The sequence below is a fragment of the Helianthus annuus genome, chromosome 7, assembly GCF_002127325.2.
Source record: "Helianthus annuus cultivar XRQ/B chromosome 7, HanXRQr2.0-SUNRISE, whole genome shotgun sequence".
Classification (NCBI taxonomy): domain Eukaryota; kingdom Viridiplantae; phylum Streptophyta; class Magnoliopsida; order Asterales; family Asteraceae; genus Helianthus; species Helianthus annuus.
In genome coordinates, this window is record NC_035439.2 from 144038057 (window position 1) to 144060724 (window position 22668).

Below are 22668 nucleotides of genomic sequence, written 5' to 3' on the forward strand. Positions count from 1 at the left end.
ATTTTAATGAAATAGAGTTCGGCCTCTTATCATAAAATGGGCTCTATTTGACGCCAATATAATAAGGGGTTGGCTAAATGCACCCCTCTTTTTACTAAATGCACCCCCTTTCCATAAAAAAACATTTTTAAAACTTTTCAAATTTCACCCTTTAAAAATCCATGACTCACATTTTTTATACCGTGACAATATCTGATGGAGGTTTAGGGCTGAATACATTTGAAGCTTGAACTGAATCAACATTTTTAATTACAAAAATTGATTTACATAAACTGTATGATCAATCGAAATCATTTTTCGCTAGAAATTAATTACAAAAATTGATTTACATAAACAGTATGATCAATCGAAAAATTCTTTAAAAAACAAGATGTTCGATTTTAATTATATTATTGTGTCCAATCCAAAGCAAAGAAAAAATATATTGAAAACTCAAGAATGTTCAGTTATTCATTTTATTGTGTCAATCCGAACATGCATCTAGAAGGTTCTTATCCATAAGTAACAAATGAAGTTTAACAAAAAAAATTGCAATTAAAGTTTAACCAACATATTGTACACTTCGGTCTGGATTAAGGTTCATCAGCTCCCTATACCTGTTTATGCATAAGTTAATTTATTTTCTTTTCAAACACTTCTGTGTAATGAACTAATTTGAGAATAAATTAATAGTCTTGCCTCTCGTTTGGATATCGCTATAGACGTATGGTAAATCCACTACAAACATCCTCAAATCGACAAATATTATAAAGGTAATTGTTTATTTGTAAATCCATTACAAACATCCGCAAATCGATTTGTGGTAAAGTTTGAACAAAAAAAAAAAAAAAAAAAGAAGAAGAAGAAGAAGAAGAAGTATATTAATGAGAAAGATGAATACATACCAAGAACGCTCAATCAATTAGATTTTTGATGAAAATCAAAGTTGCACTAAATCGTTTTTCAAGGTCTCTCTTAATCTCCTTCTTTCAATCAGCAGGAATTTTGTTATAAACCGTTCTAATGTAAAAGCAAAACACGTTTAGGTAAGTATTCAAATTATTGGAAGTGGATAAACCCCTATAAAAAATAGGGATAGTTCCTTATGTAATTTTAAAAAAAGTAGAAAACACAAGGGTTCATTGTTTTTATTTACAAACTAAAGGGGGGAGGTGTAGCCAGTAAAAATTTGAAAAAGGGGGTACATTTAGCAACACCCTATAATAATTAAACACTTTAAACGAGTTATCTTTAAGAAAACATATATTAACAATGACTGTAGTAACCAAAGACGTTCAAATTCTATTTTGATGTTTTTTTTTTGTATTTTCTTTTATTTGCAATTTAATCTAAACTAGGATTACGACCCGCCGCAATGCGGCGGGGATTCTTTATTTATAACTAAGTTGATCTACGACCCACATGTTATGTTAAACCTGTCAAACGGGGTAAAAATAGACGATGTAAAAACGTTCACCCACACACGCACGTTGCGTCGTGTTAACTCGCAAAATTTAGAACGAAACGTAAAAACGTTAAGCCAAAGACGCACGCTGTGATGTGTTAAGTCACAAAATTTAGAACCAAGCATAGAGCGCAAAATTTGCGGAAAATGAAAACTATAAAGTACCAAAGTTGAAAGTAAAAAAAGTTATGAGGATAGATTGTAAAAAATCAAAAGTTTTGGGTTAAAAGTAAAAAACAAATAGTTTTGGGTTAAAAGTAATTTATGAAATACTTTTTGGTGAAAAGTAAAAAAAATCAAATATTTTTTTGGAAAACCCTCAAACCCAATGTTACGACAACCATATGCATAACAATTTTTTCTTTGAAAAATCCCCAAAGGACACCCCGCGTTGCGGCGGGGCGTAAAACAGTGTCAAATAGTACTAATGTCACACAACCGTCATCGACAACCAACACTGACTCGACCTATAATATGCGTATTGCGACGAACTTGTCAAACATGGAAAAATAGAGGTAAAAACGTTGAACCACACATGCATGTTGTGTCATATTAACTCGAAAATTTTAGAACTATACGTAAAACGAAAATTTACGAAAGATGAAAAGTATAAGTGATAAAAGTTGTGAAGTTAAATTGCAAATAATGAAAAGTTTTAGGTTAAAGTTAAAAAAAACAAATTATGTAGGGTTAAAATTGAAAAATGTACAAACCTTTGGGTTAAAACAAAAAAATCAAGTTTTTTTTTTGGAAAACACCCAAAGCACAACTTACAAGTCCTTATACACAAAAAGTTTGCTAGTTTATATAGGTTTTAATTACCGAATGACGAGAATAATCCAATAATAAATAGGAATAATGGAATTCAATAATCCTAACTTTCACCGGTTAGCCGGCAACGGACCCAACTTCAAAAATAGCCACTGACGGTCCCAACTTTTGACATTTTGTAAAACATTGGACCCTTGCTAACACCGTTATAACGGTGATGACATGGCATGATGATGTGTCATAATTTTTAAACTGGGCTGGTTATGTGGCAATTAGGCTGATTATGTGGCTTTGAACTTGAATTTTTAAACCCCAAAAGACATTTTATCTTCTTCTTCACCAGCACAACTCCACCCGACACCACCCTCTCACCACCAGGCACCACCCTCGCCTCCTCTCCCAGCGCTGCCACAAACCACCATAAGATCCGACGAGGAGGTGGACGGATCTCCATCGCTGCCACCAACCTCTATAGCTGCCACCAACCACCATAAGATCCGACGAGGAGGTGGACGGATCTCCATCGCTGCCACCAACCTCTATAGCTTCCACCAACCACCACGACACCACTCTCTCCTCTCTTCCCCTCCTCCACCAACCACCTTATTCTCTCTCCTCTGCGTCGACGCCCCTTCACCAGCTCACCCCAATTAACCCCACCCACCCACAACACAACACAACCTTACCTACCATCTGTTCTCTCCCCCAACTTGTTCTCCATCATCTGTTATCTCCCCTGACTTGTTCTCCACCATCGCTTTCTGGATTGGGCTAGAAGCACTGTTCAAACAATTTCTCCGGCGTCACCGCCGGTGCACCGTCGATAGCAGCTACCTTCACTCGTTTCTCAATCTTCTTCACTTTATCACTGTTTATCTTCTTAATAATCGTTAAAATTGAAGGTTTGAAGAACAGAAATGGTGATTCCTTACTCTCGCTATTGCTCTGTTAAACAAGTGCAAATGCTTTAAATGATTAATTAGATTGTTTTTCAATTTTTTTAATAGAAAGCCACATATTCAAGTTCAAAGCCACATAACCAGCTCAGTTTAAAAATTATGACACGTCATCATGCCATGTCATCACCGTTATAACGGTGTTAGCAAGGGTCTAATGTTTTACAAAATGTCAAAAGTTGGGACCGCCAGTGGCTATTTTTGAAGTTGAGTCCGTTGCCGGCCAACTGATGAAAGTTGGGATTATTAAATTCCCTTATTCCTAATAAATAAGCATAACATCTAGACTTGTTAGTCTCAACAATTGTTTTAAGTTAAAAGAAAGAAACATGAGACAAATGTAAATGATATTCCATTATACCACTCATCGCCTACTTAATTTAGGGTATGTTTAGTGATAAAGCAAGGAACGTTTTATACGTAACTATTGAGATGCGATGTCTAGGATCAACCCAACCATTAAAATTTAGTCTTAGGGGATGTTTGGCAACTTTTGAATGATTAAGTGTTGAACCAGTAAGAGGAGGTCTGAACCATTAAGAGCCAGTATAATGCTAAACCGTTCAGAGGCAAATGTCTGACGAATCCAGATTAGATGTATTAACCATTCAAACTCAGTAAAATGCTTAACCATTCAGAGGCAAATGTTTGAATCATTCAGACATTTGCTCGCGAAACAAACAGTCCAAACCATTAAGTACTGAACCAGTAAGAGGCCTGAACCATTAAGAGTCTCATTAAGAGGTAAACATAAGTCCTTAAGTCCTTAGCCATCTTTATTGTCGTAGAAAAGAAGTAGAAACTTTGGGAATCCATAAGAGTTGCCACAACACTACATGGAGACACATATGCCATTATAACTTATATTACATGTGTGCATAAGATAATATAGAATAAGAATCAAATAATACTCAAGTACAAATAAAAGTTTAGATAATAATATGGGAAAAAAACATTTCAAAATGTTAGTTATAACATAATTGACAATTTTAACAGAAAACTAATAAGGTCGGTGATACCCTCCAATGTGGTGTATTTGGTCACTCGGATGATGTTCATGTTATGGCCTCAATAACACGTGGCCTCTTCGGCCCAACAGTATCACGAAGGTAGTGGGCCGTCTATTGATCCAAAACCTAATTAACCCAACCCAAGTTGACAATGGTAAGGCTAAAGTAGTTGAAGGAATTGATGATGAGTTTAGAGATTAAGAAAAAGAAGAATAGAAACCATAAGCCTAAGCCTAAGCTTGTGTTTGTGGGCCTTCAAAAAGCCCAATCTTGTAAGACCCTAACACGTAATTAACAAAAGTCGCAGCGGAAGTTCATGCCATAAAATTTCTTTCATTATAAACCTTATGTCTTACTTGAAAGTTCACTTTTAAAATAACTCTTTTATATTGAATACATCAAAAGTTGACTGAATTATAGAATAAATCATAACTTATGTATAACAAATTACATCCTTAGACAACCCCGTACAATCCTTCATGTGACTCGGTCCTCGATCTTTATTCCTTGATGATCCTCCGTGACCCGTACAACCTACACTCACCACATACATTCATCACATTAGTACACAATACATAAACAAGATTCCATCTCGTACACTTCCTATTGCGTTATTGTCACAGCCCCCGATCCCTATCTCCCGGGAACGGGCGGCCGTGAGCCAGTTTCGGTGGTATCACATTTATTTATTCAATTTGGCAGCGGAAATTTTCATCAGGATCGTAGTTAGGAAATATTTTAATCAGAGTAAACCACCATGTTTATAACTTTAAACATATGGGTAAAAACCCAAGTTTTCAATACACACGTTTCATAGGAATACATCCTATTTATTTGAATAAAAACATCCATTTTATTCTTAGGTAACTTTATTGCCACTTTTCCAAGCCTTCAGTGCTGTCCAGCTGGCTTCTATTTGGCTTTCACATTTTGTTACCTGAAACGCGTTTTAAAAACATTTTGTCAGTGGGAAATACTGGTGAGTGAATCCCAGTTTAATCAAGTTTGAGTAAAAACCAATTTGCAGTATTGAGGGCACATCCGCAATTACATTTGTATCCAAGACATCACAATTAACATCAGTGGTACGGTCATACTCAACATATGGGATGTTACCACGCCAGTAACCAATTTTGTATACAAAACCCCAACATAACCACTATAATTGTATTCTTTACAAATACTCAATAACTGCTTTGTATATATTTAATTAAGTGAGGTTTTGTAAAAACATTCAACAAAAGGTTTACTCACAAAAATGAGCATATAAAAAGAAGGATCAACTCACAAAAATGAGTTCATAAAAAGAAGGATCAACTCACATTGCTGTTTTAGGTTTTTCGTAAGGGTTTCCTGGAGATAATCTATAAATTACACAAATGCACGTGTGTTAGTATAATAACCCATTTTAACATTAGTAATACCCTTCCCGAGACGGCATTCCAACGACTACGTCGGGCAGAACCACGACAGCCGTTACGGAACCCTAGATCAATCGGGCAGCGTATCTAATACGTCTCCAGGGGTTATAATACTTACATCGTAGCAGAACCTCGCTATTTTAGGGGGTATAATGCCCGGGTATAGTGTACACTACTCAGAATTTAAGAAAGAAAGAAAAGATTTGAGCGAGCAGACTGAAGGCCCGATGCCCTCTATTTATAGTTGTGAAATCGCGTCCCCACGCGGCCCGCGTGGAGTTTGGGCCTGGTTCTACGCGGCCCGCTTGGGCTTAGGGTTTTGGTGAATTCTGGTTACCTACTCGCGCGGCCCGCATAGACTTGAGGTGAGGCCCTACGCGGCCCGCCTCAACTTAATAATTTATTGTTTTTTATTTATTTTATATAGTATAATCTATCTTGGGGCTCGGTTTTCACATACGGGGTGCATATAAAGACAAGTTGATATATTTACAATATATATTAGGGTATCAGAAATATTATGAGGATGTCGGTTTTACCGAGGGTTGTTATATCCTCCCCACCTTGTTTTAGAGCTCGTCCTCGAGATCTACTGGAACAAGTGTGGATATTTCTTTTTCATTTCTGACTCAAGCTCCCACGTATACTCGGGTCCTCTTTTGGAGTCCCACTTCACTTTGACCAGAACCAATCTCTTATGCTTGAGATTTTTAACTTTCCTATCTTCAATTTGTAGAGGCTTCTCCACAAACTTGAGTTGCTCATTAACCTCTATATCCTTAAGAGGTACTATGAGTGATTCGTCAGCTAGACACTTTTTAAGATTGGATACATGAAACACATCATGTATTCCTGCCATTTCCTCTGGCAGTCGTAGCTGATAAGCTACAGGTCCTATTCTTCGGATAATTTCAAAAGGTCCAATATACCTGGGACTAAGCTTTCCTCTTTTGATGAATCTTACCACTCCTTTCCAGGGAGAGACTTTCAATAACACTTTATCTCCCACTTGAAATTCTAATGGTTTGCGTCTGTTATCAGCATAGCTCTTTTGGCGATCACGTGCTGTTTTCAGTCGTTCCTTGACTTGAATGATTTTATCAGTTGTTTCTTGTACTATTTCAGGTCCAGATAATTGTTTTTCTCCAATTTCTGCCCAACAGACTGGGGTTCTGCACTTTCGTCCATAAAGTGCTTCGAATGGTGCAGCATTGATACTTGTGTGATAACTGTTATTATAAGAAAATTCTATTAAAGGTAAGTGTTCGTCCCAATTACCTCCAAAATCAATTACACAAGCTCTAAGCATATCCTCCATTGTCTGAATTGTCCTTTCGCTTTGTCCGTCTGTTTGAGGATGATACGCGGTGCTTAGATTTAGCCTGGTTCCCATTGCTCTTTGGAAACTTGACCAAAAATGAGAAGTAAAACGGCTATCTCTATCAGAAACAATTGATAAAGGAATGCCATGTAATGAAACAATTTTATTTACATATAATTTGGCTAATTGTTCCATACTAAAGGTTTCCTTCATTGGTAAGAAATGAGCTGACTTGGTTAACCTATCTACAATCACCCAGATTGTATCATTACCTTTCCTTGTTTTAGGCAATTTGGTAACAAAATCCATTGTTATTAATTCCCATTTCCAAACTGGTATTTCTAATTGTTGTAATAAACCTGAGGGTTTCTGATGTTCAGCTTTAACTTGTAAGCAAGTTAAACATTTAGAAACATAAGCTGCTACATCCTTTTTCATCCCTATCCACCAGAAATTTTTCCTTAAATCCTGGTACATTTTATCACTTCCTGGATGCATCGTATATTTAGACTTATGGGCTTCTTCTAATATACGGTGACGTAAGTTTCCTAATTTAGGTATCCACATTCTCTTTTTATGGAATCTCCAAATTCCATCTGTTCCTTGTTCTAATTCCTTAATCATTCCCTTTAACTTCTCAGTATCTTCCTTGATTACTGATTCTTGTGCTTTTCTAATTTGATTGTTTAAATCTACTTGTAGATTTAATTTAAGAGAACGTACCCTTTTTGGTTTTTCGTGATATTTTCGACTTAAAGCATCAGCCACCACATTTGCTTTTCCTGCATGATACTGGATATCACAATCATAATCACTAAGCAATTCCATCCAGCGTCTCTGTCTCATATTCAACTCTTTTTGCCCGAAGACATATCTTAAACTCTTATGATCTGTGAATATGGTAAACTTACTACCATAAAGATAATGTCTCCAAATCTTAAGGGCAAAAATTATAGCTCCTAATTCCAAATCATGGGTTGAATAATTTTCTTCATGATTCTTAAGTTGTCTAGAGGCATAAGCTATAACCTTTTGACGTTGCATCAATACGCATCCATAACCTAATTTAGAAGCATCACAATAAATTACAAAGTCTTCATTTCCTTCTGGTAATGCTAATATAGGTGCATGGGTTAATTTTTGCTTAAGAATTCTAAAGGCTTCTTCTTGTTTTGGTCCCCATTCAAACTTAACAGATTTACAGGTTAGTTTAGTTAAAGGAATGGCTATTCTAGAAAAATCTCGAATAAATCTTCTATAATAACCGGCCAATCCTAAGAAACTTCTAACTTCAGTTGGTGACTCTGGGGTTTTCCATTTGGTAATTGCCTCGATTTTCGTTGGATCTACATGAATTCCTTCATGATTCACCAAATGTCCGAGAAATTGCACTTGTTCTAACCAAAATTCACACTTTGAAAATTTAGCATAAAGCTTATCTTTTCTCAATAAACTTAAAAGTAAGTGCAAGTGCTTTGCATGCTCATCTTTACTTTTAGAGTAAATTAGAATATCATCTATGAAGACAATTATGAATTTATCCAAATATGGCTTACATATTCGGTTCATCATGTCCATAAATGCGGCTGGGGCATTGGTTAAACCAAATGGCATGACAGTAAATTCATAATGACCATACCTTGTTCTGAATGCGGTTTTAGGAATATCCTCTTCCTGTACCTTTAATTGATGATATCCTGATCTTAAATCGATTTTAGAGAAAAATCGAGCTCCTTGAAGTTGATCAAACAAATCATCGATCCTTGGTAATGGGTACCGATTCTTAATCGTGACTTTGTTCAATTCCCGGTAGTCAATGCACATACGCATTGATCCGTCCTTCTTTTTAACAAATAAAATCGGCGCTCCCCATGGCGATGAGCTTGGCTGTATGAATCCCTTTTCCAACAACTCGTCTAGTTGTTTCTTCAGTTCTTGCATTTCAGCGGGTGCTAAACGGTAAGGTGCTTTGGCAATCGGTGCGGTTCCGGGTAACAGCTGAATTCTGAATTCAACTTCCCTGTCTGGCGGTAGTCCTGGCAATTCTTCTGGAAAGACATCTGAAAATTGGGATACCACTGGGATATCTTTTACTTCTTTTCCTTTAGTGTTAGTGATTATAGAAATCAAATACACTATGGATCCTTTTCTTATACAACTTGCAGTTTTCATCACAGAGATGAATTTAGTGGATCTAAAAGGTTTATCTCCTTTAATTGAGATCTTTTCACCTCTTGGTGATTTTAATTGAATTGTCTTTTGATCACATAATATACTGGCTTTATTGGCTATTAACCAATCCATTCCTAACACCACATCAAATCCTACCAGATTCATTGGGTAAAGGTTTGCCATAAATTTTTGATTAAAAATTTCTATTCTTGCTTCCTGCAAGATTTCAGAAATCTTAACAGTTTCTCCATTTGCGGTTTCCACTAGACATTCTTGTGGTAGTTTAGTTAATGATTGATTTAGGAGTTTGCAAAACGAAGTATTAATAAAACTTTGGTTTGCACCAGAGTCAAATAATACTTTAGCAAAAATATCATTAACTAAAAACGTATCAGCAATGACGTCTGGAATCATCCTGGCTTCCTCTGTAGTTTGCACGAATGCTCTGGCATTTTTAGGATTTTTGTTGGTTGCAGCTGGAGCCAATTTCGGACAGTTTGTTCTAATGTGACCTTTTTCCCCACAATTGAAACACATTCCATTACTGGATTTCTTCTTACAATTCTCTTCCTTGTGTCCTGGGGCCTTGCAAAAATTACAGTAAGTAGAGCATCTTCCAGAATGCTTCTTTCTGCAGGCTTTGCAGTAGGGTGCAGAGGTAGAACCTACATTCCTACGATTGGAATTCCCAGAACGGAATTCTTGAGTAAGCCTTTGGGTTAGGTTTCTCCTCTGGTCTTCTTCTCTAGTACGGATTAACTCATCTGTCAAGGTATTAGCTAGTTCTACAGCTTCTTCTATAGTTTGGGGTCTAGCTGCCTTGACTACATGTCTAATTTCTCCAATTAATCCCCAGATGTAACGGGAGATTAACACTGGTTCAGGTGATGCAAGGGTAGGTACTATCCTAGCATATTCAAAGAATGTGGTAGTATAACCCTTACTATCTACCCCGGTCATTCTTAGATTCAGAAACTTATTTGCTATCTGTTCTTTTTCATTGGGAGGGCAGAATTTCCTTTCGACCATGTTTTTGAATTCTTCCCATTCCATATTATAAATCCTATCACTTCCTCTGGATTGGAGGATAGTGTTCCACCATTCTAAGGCTGCATTTTTAAACAGATTTGAAGCAAACATTATTTTATCTTCTTCAGCACACTTGCTTATTTTCAGAACTGCCTCAGTTTTCTCTATCCAGCGTAAAGCTGCAATGGGTCCTTCATTGCCCGAGAATTCTATTGGTTTACAGGACCAGAATTCCTTATAAGAACAACCATGTGGCATGGTTCTTCTTCTTTTGGGAACGGGCGCTTGAAGTATGGGTCCATTGTTCACGCTGTTTTCTGGTTCAGTTGGTCGCTTACTGCTATGCTTACTTTTATTATTCGCTTCCTGAACTGTTTGAATAATAAATGGCATCGCATCTATAATTCCTTGTGCCACAATATGCTGAACGGCACTATTATCCATTTGGTTTCCGTTGTTATTATTGTCCGAATTCTCATTAACCACGTTAATGTTACTCTGGTTATCGTTATTCAGATTTTCTTGATTCCCTGCGTCGGCCATCTGAATTTTTAAACATTTACCAAATATTAATATCACAATTAATATTTATATATATAGCTAATCACATGACACGCTCTTTTTAACCAAAAGCGTCGAGCATTGCGACTTTTACTCTTTTTATATAGTATGCATCAGTACATACCAATACAGAAATAAAAATTACAGTACCGACTGAAATATAAAGTTACAATACTAATAATATGCATCCGTAGTTTTTTTTTTTCTAACACATACACACATATATTATTTTATTATTATTATTACTGTTTCTACCATCACCTTCACTGATATGGATTCATCCAAAAATCCATATTACGCTCATCGTATTTCCATACGAGGCGTTCTCCCACCTGTCGCATACGATCACTGCTTTCTAAAATTTCTTCCCCAAAAGTCCTAAGTTCCTGGACATTTTCTGCACTCATTGGGGGTGCAGGTTCTAGGACTGGGTTTGGAAACTGAGGTACGGGTTCCTGATACGGAGGCATAGGGGCTTGGTACGGGTATGGATTTTCTAAAATTTCCCTAACATATGCATCACTAATGTTGTAGGGATCTTGAGGATCTAATCCTGGGTAAGCTCCTAAGTTGGGCATTGGCACATTTTCCTGAATTGGGTTTTGTTGCACGTAGTCCCTAACATCGTCCCACCAGGGGTCGTAGTTGTTTGGGTCTAAAGGATCAGGTGCAGGTACCCTAGGTATCTCCTCCGGGTTGAAATCAGGCATTTCTATCTGGTTTTCTATTTCCATGGGTTGATCAGGATTTTGTGGTTGGGGTGCTAGCATTTGTTCCAGGTTTGGATCAGCAGCAGTGGTTGCTAAAATGTGGATATTAGCGATACCCCTATTGAGCATGTCCTGATTATAAGCATCAGTTTCTCTTTTTGTTGCGGCTAACACTCGCTGTTCCTGCAACTTTTTCATTCTTTTCCTACGCTCGTGCGCTCCCCTACTGAACCATCCCCTCTTTTTCTGAGGAAATGGCTCTTCAGACTGAGCCTTAAACACAAAGATCCCTTCTTCTGTGTCAGCAGAATACCCTGAGAGGGCAGGCTGAGAAGAGGAGGTGCCTTCGCTCCTAGGCGAACCAGACAGTTGACGATAGGCGTCAGAAGGTCCTTGGTCACTCATACTGTAAACTAACAAATAGTCAGATAACACATAGCAAGAAATACAATTATACACGTATTTCCATAATTTATTTCCTAACACTTTGAATTTTGATGTCAGCAGAACACTTCTGTGGCTGAATCAGTGGCATAGCTCTGATACCACCTTCTGTCACAGCCCCCGATCCCTATCTCCCGGGAACGGGCGGCCGTGAGCCAGTTTCGGTGGTATCACATTTATTTATTCAATTTGGCAGCGGAAATTTTCATCAGGATCGTAGTTAGGAAATATTTTAATCAGAGTAAACCACCATGTTTATAACTTTAAACATATGGGTAAAAACCCAAGTTTTCAATACACACGTTTCATAGGAATACATCCTATTTATTTGAATAAAAACATCCATTTTATTCTTAGGTAACTTTATTGCCACTTTTCCAAGCCTTCAGTGCTGTCCAGCTGGCTTCTATTTGGCTTTCACATTTTGTTACCTGAAACGCGTTTTAAAAACATTTTGTCAGTGGGAAATACTGGTGAGTGAATCCCAGTTTAATCAAGTTTGAGTAAAAACCAATTTGCAGTATTGAGGGCACATCCGCAATTACATTTGTATCCAAGACATCACAATTAACATCAGTGGTACGGTCATACTCAACATATGGGATGTTACCACGCCAGTAACCAATTTTGTATACAAAACCCCAACATAACCACTATAATTGTATTCTTTACAAATACTCAATAACTGCTTTGTATATATTTAATTAAGTGAGGTTTTGTAAAAACATTCAACAAAAGGTTTACTCACAAAAATGAGCATATAAAAAGAAGGATCAACTCACAAAAATGAGTTCATAAAAAGAAGGATCAACTCACATTGCTGTTTTAGGTTTTTCGTAAGGGTTTCCTGGAGATAATCTATAAATTACACAAATGCACGTGTGTTAGTATAATAACCCATTTTAACATTAGTAATACCCTTCCCGAGACGGCATTCCAACGACTACGTCGGGCAGAACCACGACAGCCGTTACGGAACCCTAGATCAATCGGGCAGCGTATCTAATACGTCTCCAGGGGTTATAATACTTACATCGTAGCAGAACCTCGCTATTTTAGGGGGTATAATGCCCGGGTATAGTGTACACTACTCAGAATTTAAGAAAGAAAGAAAAGATTTGAGCGAGCAGACTGAAGGCCCGATGCCCTCTATTTATAGTTGTGAAATCGCGTCCCCACGCGGCCCGCGTGGAGTTTGGGCCTGGTTCTACGCGGCCCGCGTCAACAGGCGGTCAACGCGTAGCTTGGTCCGGTCAGCGTATAGCTTCGACACGAGTTGGACACGTGTCATCACCGGGTCATGCCACAATTTCGAACACTCGCGGCCCGCATGGACTTAATCCACCATGTACGCGGCCCGCTTGGGCTTAGGGTTTTGGTGAATTCTGGTTACCTACTCGCGCGGCCCGCATAGACTTGAGGTGAGGCCCTACGCGGCCCGCCTCAACTTAATAATTTATTGTTTTTTATTTATTTTATATAGTATAATCTATCTTGGGGCTCGGTTTTCACATACGGGGTGCATATAAAGACAAGTTGATATATTTACAATATATATTAGGGTATCAGAAATATTATGAGGATGTCGGTTTTACCGAGGGTTGTTATAGTTATCATTCTATTTTTAAGCATTTCAACTGCGTATCCATATTCTGGTGAGGCTTCAATAATGTACCTGCATTACTTATCATTCACAAGGCACACTATTAATAACATATTACCCAACGTATCTAAATCATGCACACATACATTTTTACATGTATACATACACATCTACATACGCACTTACCTTCCTACATCTCTACATACATGCATATACTCATACATACCTTCATATATACCAATTACATATCTGCATACACACATACATTACTACGTCTCTACATACGTTCATATACACATACATATCTTCATATATACATAAAATACACATCTACGTACATACATGCTTTACTATACCTCTACTTACTTGCATACACTCATACGTACCTTCATATATACTTAAATACACATCTACATATGTACATACACTAATATGTACATGTCCAAGATCTTACATACCTCATATATATCCATACATGAATTACATGGTGCTTAGACTTGAGTTTGCAACTTATAAGTGTCGAGGGAACACTCGAAATCATGTTTAAAAGGCTTGCCATAAACCACGGATAATATACCGAAGCCTACGATGCATATATAACATAAATAACTAATTTTCAGCTTTTTGGACATGGGAAGGGCGTCGGCGACGGCCCTAGGGGGCGTCGGCGACGGCCCTTGCATTTGCCCGTAGCCCAAACCTCCGTAGACAGCAAGATAACCCGTCAGCAAAACTGACATTTCCAGAGGGCGTCGGCGACGGCCCATGTGGGCGTCGGCGACGGCCTCTCAAAAGTTGGTTTTTCCTGCTGTGTTGTTTCGTCGTTCGCGCGCACTAAAACTTGCATAACTTTCAACCCGTTTATCCATTTAACCTCCCGTTTCTTCCTACATGCTTGTAAATTGGTTCCCTACCCTATGGACTCAAAATCCCACATCCGGGTTAAGGAAATTCTTAACTTATGCGCTATCGGCTTATTATTCATTCACGGTTTATTCGACCCGTTCATGTTTTCATCAATCAACACTTTCGTTTTAACATCAAGACTGCATTTTGACCCGTTACATCTACTTAACAGAAATCATTGGTTTCATACCACACATCCGTATTGGTCCTCAATTAACTTACTTAACTAACTAGCACATAACTTTACATAAACAACTAAGAAGCGATTACGGAAATCACTTACCTTTTTGCGTCCGTTCCCTTGCCTCCTTTTGACCCGTTTGCCTTTCTTGCTTGAGTCCATTTCCACATGATCCCTATACTTTCAAGTCATTATGTCCACATCATAGTTAGTATGCACGTTTGTTCATATCACATCCATTTCTAACTCTTAATTATATAGACTTTCATTAGTCAAACATTAACATGCATACGACATAAACCGACAACCACATTGTTTACATTCTCTTAATCAAATTTATCATCATGCATACCCATGCATAATTGTCCTAACACATATACATAATTCTTTAAAATCTCATAAACACATTCATACGTTTAATCGTGTGACTCGCATATTCGTTGACCTTTCCGAAAAGTCAATGGTCATGCTTACTTATTTCCAACTTATGAACATACACACACATTTATCTTGATATGATAGATTATTGTAATCACAACATACACATTTCACTTCACGCCATGTGGTACATACAACTACATGATCACTTAATTTCATACCCTATGTTCACAAAATCATTTTCATGTAATCGTAACATCATATTTAACTAGTAGTCCACAACTTCCACATTTAGTACACGTTCATTCTACATTACCATTATGCCACTAATCCGCCTCAAGGTGTGCACCACCTTTCAAGCTTTGAGTACTAGTTCCTAAAGCATACTTTTACTAAATCACATCATTAACTACTACCCATATGTATCTCATTCAAAACACGTATCTCATGCTAATCTTAACTATCAATACTACATTATCACATCCTATGCCAAGTTACTCAATTCTTGCATACAATTTCCCTTCCTATCTTCACCTAGTCATTTCATCAAACACTTGGTGTGCGTACACCATTCAATGCACAATGTACAACTAACTCATGCATAATCTTCCAAGTTCTTATCTTCATTCATCAAATTCAACCAAATATCATACATACTCTATAATATACACAATTCATCTAACAAGAATTTATCTAATGCCTCACACTACATCATGATTTGAACAAGACTTGGACATGGGTGAAACACCCATGTCATCTTCATCACCCAACAAGTGGGTTTTCATCTTAAACATCAACTTACTTGAAATTACATACAAAATAAGTTCTAGTTGATGCTTCTAATACCTAATCATGCTTAGTTTCATACGAATTCATGGATTTGATCATAACCCATTTCCAAAAAGATTATCAAATAAGAATCTACAACTTACCAAGTGATTTATAGGGCTAGATGATCAAGAATTCATGTACATGCATTAGATTTGGGCTGAATTCCCTTTTCAATTTGATGAAATTGCATCTTTTGAGCATTCTCCCCTTCTTCTCTCTTGTTGGTGTCGACACACACACACACACCAAACACATACAACTACTGACTTTTGCACTTAACCAAAACTTCATCTCAAATCTTTAATTTCAGCCCCTCTTGTTTGTTATTTGCTCATAATTGTCCCAATTTCATTCCTTATTTGTTTTGACTAACTATGTAACTAGGTTAGGTAGCCTAGTCATCTTATTTTAAGTTTTATCATTTAAAACATATGGCAAATGTAAACATTCAAGTTTTGGGGCGTTACACATACAATTAACTAGGTTAAATAGCCTAGTTATTTATTTCACGATATATCATATAAGGACATATAGCGAATATAAACATTCGAGTTTTTGGGGCGTTACAAGTCTACCCCCCTTAAAGGAGGTTTCGTCCCCGAAACCTTTCTTATTCTTACTAGACCCATTCTAGTCTTACTTTTAAATCAATCCATCCGAGAAGTTTTCTACAACACAAAAACGCTTGTGACTCCTTTCTAACAGTCTATACTTTCCATACCATACCTTTACATAACATCCTCATTTCCTTGACCTGTTGATAATGGGTCAATATACATGCTTCTTCAACCTGTAGTCATACATACATTCATATGATCCGTTCATGTCGGATCTAATACCTTCATCTCATTTCTTAAAATTACATTCTCTACATGCACTGTATAATATTTAACTATTGTTTTGTTACCACAACAAAACTACTATTTCATAGTCACATATATACGCTTAACTCCAAAGTTAGCGTCATTCTACGTTTTCCTATAGTTATTTGTACTATACGTACCCTTACGTTACCTTCAACTCACCTCTGTTATCCTACATTACTATTCTTCTCAATTCAGGCATCACTTAAGTTGCCTAAGCAAGCGCATCATGCAGGTTCTTCTTAAGAGAGTTTAACCAATACCCGAAATTTTCGTTCAAAACTTATAAAATCTAATTCTTACTGACATAGTTCTCTTCATATGTCAACTATAAGGGATCAAACATTCCATACTAAACCATACTCCTTCCACCATTCAATTTGCAGGGCGTTTTCAATTTACTAATTCATACTTACCTGTCATAAATTAAAACCCTTTACTTACCTCGATTTCATTCCGTACTACAGCGATCCGTAATTTAGATCTGTCCACATTCTTCGCGAGTGCTAGCCGTACAAGGCTAGATTTCATTCATCCATGTGATGTGCCTCCACTCGTACGCTTCATTCCACCACTTTGATTGGTTTCATCACATCAAGGGTTCTAACATTTTCATCAACAATTTAATGGTTAGTACATTTCATTTCTCACACGAAACTCTTTCATTCTAGTTACTTATTTCATCAACCTTCATAGTTTGACTTTTCAAGGCTAACCGACATTTCTTAATTATCGTATATGTATTGGGGTACACGTTCGTACTGCTTTCCATTCATGCTTACTTGCAAAAACATTCATTACGTTATTTAGGCATTCTTAACAAAACTTATCCTTCTCGTTCATACTTAAATCATTGTCCGGGTCGTAGCCCGTCATCCATTACGATTCCTAAGGATTGATTACTAACGCATCTAACACATAATATGTTCAAAACTTATTTCCTTCGTCAAAATTTAAGTTTGCGTGCCAAACATTATGCTCGCCTACAAGTATAAAACTTACAAATCAAAACATTAAATATATTGAGTTTAAATGGCAGTTACCATTTAACCCGCATGACTCATTCGTCAACTTTTGCAGTTTGACTTTTCGAAGTCAAGCCGTTAATTCTTACTTATTTGATTCATACTTACTTACGAGTTCAAACTTTTTCATCCTATGATTTGAATCCATCTAATGGATTCAAACATAGCATTCACACCTTTCATTCCTTACATATGTTGAATCCGTCTCACGGATTCAGACATATTATTTCTATATTTTATTTTCTTGAATCCGTTTCACGGATTCAAACATTCCTTTCATGCCCTTCATTCCTTGAATCCGTCTCACGGATTCAAACAGGTCATTCATACTTCATTACTTCCATGCTTCGAATCCGTCTCGCGGATTCTAACATATCATTCATACTTTCCTTCCTTTCATGTTTCGAATCCGTCTCGCGGATTCTAACATATCATTCATGCTTCTCTTGTATATTTGGTACTTTCGAAATCCTGAAAGTCTTACTTTCCCCTTTTATCCTCACGCCCACCTACTACCTAATTCTAACGGACACACCTGTAACGATTATCACGGGCTCACGATCGTCATATGTTTCTTGTGTACTGGCCAGGTACACAATCCACATACTAGTTTCGTGTCTTCGTGTAATTGTCACCTTATGTCCGAAGAATTAGGTTTCGGCATGTGTAACATTTCCAAAACTTCATTACCGTTCTTATCATTATTTTTCATTCAAAATTCTCCTTTTATTGATAGGTTTTGCCATTACATGTACTTACATATATTAAATATATGTACCTGGGTCGATATGTCGTATTACATACCTTGGTGCCGGTGCTAGACCGCATTCGCAGATCATTCTTTCCAAGCATCCATGCTTACCTTACACATAACATATTGTTAGTTATCTTCCAATACATACTTAAGCACATACTTACCTTGGCTTCTACCCTTAGATCTTGATCGAGTCTTGGATTGTACGGGTTCCTTATCATAAGAGCACACAGGTTTGAGTTCAAGTATTTGTCTCCTCATACTTGATTTCCCTCAAACCGGGCTCTGATACCAACTTGTAAGACCCTAACACGTAATTAACAAAAGTCGCAGCGGAAGTTCATGCCATAAAATTTCTTTCATTATAAACCTTATGTCTTACTTGAAAGTTCACTTTTAAAATAACTCTTTTATATTGAATACATCAAAAGTTGACTGAATTATAGAATAAATCATAACTTATGTATAACAAATTACATCCTTAGACAACCCCGTACAATCCTTCATGTGACTCGGTCCTCGATCTTTATTCCTTGATGATCCTCCGTGACCCGTACAACCTACACTCACCACATACATTCATCACATTAGTACACAATACATAAACAAGATTCCATCTCGTACACTTCCTATTGCGTTATCATTCTATTTTTAAGCATTTCAACTGCGTATCCATATTCTGGTGAGGCTTCAATAATGTACCTGCATTACTTATCATTCACAAGGCACACTATTAATAACATATTACCCAACGTATCTAAATCATGCACACATACATTTTTACATGTATACATACACATCTACATACGCACTTACCTTCCTACATCTCTACATACATGCATATACTCATACATACCTTCATATATACCAATTACATATCTGCATACACACATACATTACTACGTCTCTACATACGTTCATATACACATACGTATCTTCATATATACATAAAATACACATCTACGTACATACATGCTTTACTATACCTCTACTTACTTGCATACACTCATACGTACCTTCATATATACTTAAATACACATCTACATATGTACATACACTAATATGTACATGTCCAAGATCTTACATACCTCATATATATCCATACATGAATTACATGGTGCTTAGACTTGAGTTTGCAACTTATAAGTGTCGAGGGAACACTCGAAATCATGTTTAAAAGGCTTGCCATAAACCACGGATAATATACCGAAGCCTACGATGCATATATAACATAAATAACTAATTTTCAGCTTTTTGGACATGGGAAGGGCGTCGGCGACGGCCCTAGGGGGCGTCGGCGACGGCCCTTGCATTTGCCCGTAGCCCAAACCTCCGTAGACAGCAAGATAACCCGTCAGCAAAACTGACATTTCCAGAGGGCGTCGGCGACGGCCCATGTGGGCGTCGGCGACGGCCTCTCAAAAGTTGGTTTTTCCTGCTGTGTTGTTTCGTCGTTCGCGCGCACTAAAACTTGCATAACTTTCAACCCGTTTATCCATTTAACCTCCCGTTTCTTCCTACATGCTTGTAAATTGGTTCCCTACCCTATGGACTCAAAATCCCACATCCGGGTTAAGGAAATTCTTAACTTATGCGCTATCGGCTTATTATTCATTCACGGTTTATTCGACCCGTTCATGTTTTCATCAATCAACACTTTCGTTTTAACATCAAGACTGCATTTTGACCCGTTACATCTACTTAACAGAAATCATTGGTTTCATACCACACATCCGTATTGGTCCTCAATTAACTTACTTAACTAACTAGCACATAACTTTACATAAACAACTAAGAAGCGATTACGGAAATCACTTACCTTTTTGCGTCCGTTCCCTTGCCTCCTTTTGACCCGTTTGCCTTTCTTGCTTGAGTCCATTTCCACATGATCCCTATACTTTCAAGTCATTATGTCCACATCATAGTTAGTATGCACGTTTGTTCATATCACATCCATTTCTAACTCTTAATTATATAGACTTTCATTAGTCAAACATTAACATGCATACGACATAAACCGACAACCACATTGTTTACATTCTCTTAATCAAATTTATCATCATGCATACCCATGCATAATTGTCCTAACACATATACATAATTCTTTAAAATCTCATAAACACATTCATACGTTTAATCGTGTGACTCGCATATTCGTTGACCTTTCCGAAAAGTCAATGGTCATGCTTACTTATTTCCAACTTATGAACATACACACACATTTATCTTGATATGATAGATTATTGTAATCACAACATACACATTTCACTTCACGCCATGTGGTACATACAACTACATGATCACTTAATTTCATACCCTATGTTCACAAAATCATTTTCATGTAATCGTAACATCATATTTAACTAGTAGTCCACAACTTCCACATTTAGTACACGTTCATTCTACATTACCATTATGCCACTAATCCGCCTCAAGGTGTGCACCACCTTTCAAGCTTTGAGTACTAGTTCCTAAAGCATACTTTTACTAAATCACATCATTAACTACTACCCATATGTATCTCATTCAAAACACGTATCTCATGCTAATCTTAACTATCAATACTACATTATCACATCCTATGCCAAGTTACTCAATTCTTGCATACAATTTCCCTTCCTATCTTCACCTAGTCATTTCATCAAACACTTGGTGTGCGTACACCATTCAATGCACAATGTACAACTAACTCATGCATAATCTTCCAAGTTCTTATCTTCATTCATCAAATTCAACCAAATATCATACATACTCTATAATATACACAATTCATCTAACAAGAATTTATCTAATGCCTCACACTACATCATGATTTGAACAAGACTTGGACATGGGTGAAACACCCATGTCATCTTCATCACCCAACTAGTGGGTTTTCATCTTAAACATCAACTTACTTGAAATTACATACAAAATAAGTTCTAGTTGATGCTTCTAATACCTAATCATGCTTAGTTTCATACGAATTCATGGATTTGATCATAACCCATTTCCAAAAAGATTATCAAATAAGAATCTACAACTTACCAAGTGATTTATAGGGCTAGATGATCAAGAATTCATGTACATGCATTAGATTTGGGCTGAATTCCCTTTTCAATTTGATGAAATTGCATCTTTTGAGCATTCTCCCCTTCTTCTCTCTTGTTGGTGTCGACACACACACACACCAAACACATACAACTACTGACTTTTGCACTTAACCAAAACTTCATCTCAAATCTTTAATTTCAGCCCCTCTTGTTTGTTATTTGCTCATAATTGTCCCAATTTCATTCCTTATTTGTTTTGACTAACTATGTAACTAGGTTAGGTAGCCTAGTCATCTTATTTTAAGTTTTATCATTTAAAACATATGGCAAATGTAAACATTCAAGTTTTGGGGCGTTACACATACAATTAACTAGGTTAAATAGCCTAGTTATTTATTTCACGATATATCATATAAGGACATATAGCGAATATAAACATTCGAGTTTTTGGGGCGTTACAAATCTGAACCTTGGAGGTTGCTTCAGGTGAGGGTTCTCGGGCCAATAAGACAAGGCCCATCAATGATCAACCAAGGCCCGGTTGCTAAGCCTACTTCTGGTCAAGTTAAGTTGAAGTCTAAAAAATAGTTGTTTCCAATGCCTTAGGTTCTAAATGATGCAAATGACAATGATGATTATGTGGATACTTATTATGATGGTTTTGTTTGTATGATGTCTTTGGTTTGTTTCTATTTCGTAGCCTTATTAATAAAGTTTGCCTAGGGTATCGTCCGCTTTCCCAAAAAAAGTAGCGTATAGTCGCTTCAAAAGTTATAAAGAAGTTTATGCTACATGCTTAGAAGACTACATTTGTGGTTGAACATGGTTTCATATTGGTAATCGCGTATAACTTTGCGATTGCTTCTAGTACGACTGGTTTAACATCTGCTGGAAAGATATTGGAGGTGTGGGAAGCACGGCTGCGTTTACATGTCTTGTCATAACTGTATATTTGCGTCTTTTTATGATGTGCAACACAGTTACAAGGTGACACAGTATAAGTGTTGGTGGCAGCATTTTAGCATGGTTCATATTCATCTTTATATACTCTCTTGTTTTTGTTAATAAGGTACGCACCGCCTCTTCTTTACTTTGTTAATGTACGATTGTTATTAACATCTAATCTAATCTAAATACTAATAAAAGACTCCAATTAGTGGCACATGTCAATCTCTCCTTTAACCTCACAATTTTACTTTTAATATATTTAAAAATAATTTTGTTATCATTATCATTAGGGGTATTGGATTTTAATA

General features: G+C 36.9%; 2 long non-coding RNA genes across 2 annotated transcripts; both read right to left on the reverse strand.

The window, feature by feature from the left end:
* Positions 1–4598: 4598 nt before the first annotated feature.
* Positions 4599–15962, reverse strand: LOC110867444. Its single transcript, XR_002551602.2, has 3 exons — positions 15840–15962; positions 14632–14704; positions 4599–4715 (listed from the first exon to the last, which is right to left on the reverse strand). It is a non-coding gene; the product is annotated as an uncharacterized LOC110867444 (long non-coding RNA).
* A 2861-nt stretch (positions 15963–18823) lies between these two features.
* On the reverse strand, positions 18824–21530 carry LOC110867443. The gene is made up of 3 exons (XR_002551601.2): positions 21408–21530; positions 20200–20272; positions 18824–18940 (listed from the first exon to the last, which is right to left on the reverse strand). It is a non-coding gene; the product is annotated as an uncharacterized LOC110867443 (long non-coding RNA).
* Positions 21531–22668: the final 1138 nt, after the last annotated feature.